This window comes from Tupaia chinensis, unplaced genomic scaffold (assembly GCF_000334495.1).
Source record: "Tupaia chinensis unplaced genomic scaffold, TupChi_1.0 Scaffold144269_1, whole genome shotgun sequence".
NCBI lineage: Eukaryota > Metazoa > Chordata > Mammalia > Scandentia > Tupaiidae > Tupaia > Tupaia belangeri.
The window spans coordinates 1,872,058-1,875,260 of record NW_006204127.1 but is presented as its reverse complement, the minus strand read 5'-3'; positions in this window follow the sequence as shown (position 1 = coordinate 1,875,260).

Sequence of the window (3,203 nt, the reverse complement as noted above, 5' to 3'; positions counted from 1 at the left end):
TGCTGTGGGTCAAGGGCCCAATGACTGTGAAATGACCTGGAAGCTGAAACCCCACACCCCAGGCAAGTATGGACCTGCCAGTCTGATAGCTGTGACCTCCAGAAAGGTCTGACCACTGCTTAGTTCTTGCTTCCTAAATATCACAACACTTCTTTTTCTGGCTAACCTGAAGCTTCAAGGGAAAGAATGCTGGGAAATGCAGTTCCTGGCTTTAGTTAAGGTGACACCAAAGCAGTCTTGTAGACTGGGCTTCAGGTTTTACCGAAGCACCTATCTGTCACCATCTAGAATATTACACACTGCCTGTCTTTATTTTTCTTGTTACTATAAAATTTAACTCTATGAGACAGTGATTTGCTATTATCCTTAGTACCTAGAACGATGTTTGGTTTTTTTGCTGAATGAGTTCAGAAGTTTTCTCCAGATGTGTTTATATATACACACATACACGCACATATATATATATATACATACATACACACAACCACACACACAGAGCTATAAAGTCTTACAAAAGTGGACCCACGCTTTACACTTGCAGCTCTGTAACACGCTCTGTTTTTCACTTCTAAAGTTGTGGACAGCCATCAGTGACAAAATGTGTTGATCACGGGACCAGCAGACTGCGCAATGTTTGCACCACTGGACTCCCACATGGTTGACCGTGGTTTGAGTTCTGGACCTGCCAGCTTCAAACTCACGTCAGGCATGTGTGCATATGTGCCCCAAATCCCAAGAGGAGACTAGAGGAGAAGGGACTGTGGTATGGCAGTCCCCCCAGGGGGCAATTCTGACTTTCTGTCTCTCTGGCAAATGCAGGAACCCAATAGCAAAAATCTTTTAGGAAAAAAAAAAAGTATTAATCAGTATCATGTTTTAAAATTGTTTATGAGAATTCCTTCATGTCTAATACAACATCATTAACATATGAATGAATTGTTTTTATAATTCATTGGCCCCTGGTTGGTGGGCATCATGGAGGATGGCTCTAGACTGAGGAGGCAGGCTTGCTAGAAATCACTGAAGAGCTGGATTGTATTATCTAAAGTAAAACCATCAGGATATAGCTTTTCCAGCATAATCTCGGATTCATTAACCTATGCAAATAGAGTTTGGGCTCTTCCCTAGCCCTCCAGAGGGAGTGCTCTTACAGGGGTCAGGAAAGTCTTTATCAAATGTGAGGCCAGGCAGAGAAGGTGGGCTGACCTGCTGACTTAGTAGTGTGGCTAAGGCCCAGGAGGCTTAAAACTTGGTATGCCCAGACTCAGAAAACCTCAGATGGCTCCGTGCCTCATTTATGGATTTTCACTATTCTGTACTAAGAAGGTATGAGAGAAATGGGACCATGAGAGATAGAGCTTATGACGTAAATGTTTGGAGTAACTACGTGGAGCCCAAACACATACAGTCTCGACTGAGATTTAAAGCTGGAGGCTTAAATTGGGAAATTGATTATATAGTTGACCTCAGAAAGGAAGTAGACACAATGGCCTGAATTTTGGGCTGTGAAGATGCAGAATCTCTTTATTACTAAGCAATGTTTCATGGACACCCCTCCAAATTAAGAACGTACAGACTTTTCAGTATATCAGACCCACCTTGTCCTCACCTCAGCCAATTAAATTGAGTGCCTGAGAGGGAGCCCAGACATTGGCTTTGCAAAAGCTAAATAGAGTGATCATGAAATTTACCACAAATGGAAGCACTTGTTCAGTTTCATCCTGTGCTTTGAATCAGTCTGGGGCCTGTGACCCTGTGAGACTGAGAGAGCTGCTGTCGAAATACACAGTCAGGCGGTGTCAGCAGCGGCGGTGCAGAGACGTGACCGGGTCTAGTCATCATCTGCTGACATCCACACCAGCCAGGCTGGCCCTGGTCAGCTAATCGTGGAAAGAGGGTGTGCCCCTGGGCTCGGACCTGTGGCCACCACTCCCCTTGGTTTCGGCGACTTAGGCCCGGCGTATGTGCTCGTGGGACACGATCCATCAATATTTCTTCCCCCGCGTTCTCTCCTGGGGCAGTTTCTAGTCAAGATGGACTCCACAGGAACGTGGCCCTCCCCGTGCTCTGAGAAGTGGCTCACAGCAGGGCCAGCTCTGGCTGAATGAATGCACACCTCTGCCTCGTAACCATCACGAGGCCCAGGCAGTCACGCTTGGAGAACACTTTGTGGGCCCTGTCGCCAGGCATGTTACCCTTATCGTTGTCAGTGTCAAAGATCACAGATGAAACCCAGATTGAGGTACTGGGATACAAAGTCTATCCAGAACCCCCTCCACAGTAGTGAACGCAACTGCTTTGATCTAACGGCGTTTAACTAATTACTGTACTGCACCTGGGGGGGTCTTTCACCACTGGCCACCATCAGGGCATCCCATAAGCTGCATAAACTCAGCTCTCTCTCAGCTGCACCTCCGCGTGGCTTCCCTGAGCAGGTAAATATCATGCACAGGCCCTCTCGGGCCTGGGGGGCCCACAGAACAACGCTCCTTAGCGCTCTGCTTTCTGCTGGCGTGGCTGGTGGCCGAGTTTCAGTGTGCGAACATTCCTAGCAAATGCACTATGCAGAGAGTGGCTATTGTTTAGATGGAAGCCATTGGGAGCTCTTGTGATCAATTTACGGACATTTTTGTATTTGCACATTCTTTATTCAATTGCCCAAAGGCTTTATTTCATTTTGTTTTCCCTAAGTGATAAAAATATAGTAAATATGTAGTCTGTTTCCATTTTTATAAGAACTAAGATTACCGAAGTTAAAAATATGCTATGTCTTCGTATTTTTAGGAAAAGAAGACATGGAATAAAACACACCAGCTGTTAACATTTGGTGACTTAGGGTGGGAAGCAAGGTGAGGTTGGAGATGGGTAATTAACTATGATTTTTTTGAATTGTGTTAATAGTCAAAGTAAACACATTAACTTTGTGATTTTATATTTTAAGAAGATTTTAAAAATATAAAATTATAGAAGTTTTAAACCCTCGTGCTCAACACAAAACATACATGGAAGAAAAAGATTATGGAATCTTGCTCCTGAAGTCACTTCAAAACCAGTGTTCATTCAACACCCGTCTGCTGAGTCGCTGCGTGTCTCAGGGACAGTCTTGGCAGTGCTGCAGGTGCTGGTTCACAGCACAGAGACGAGGGGCTCTGCCGTTATTGTGTGTAAGGCAGACAGACAGGCAGACAGGAAATAAGCAACAC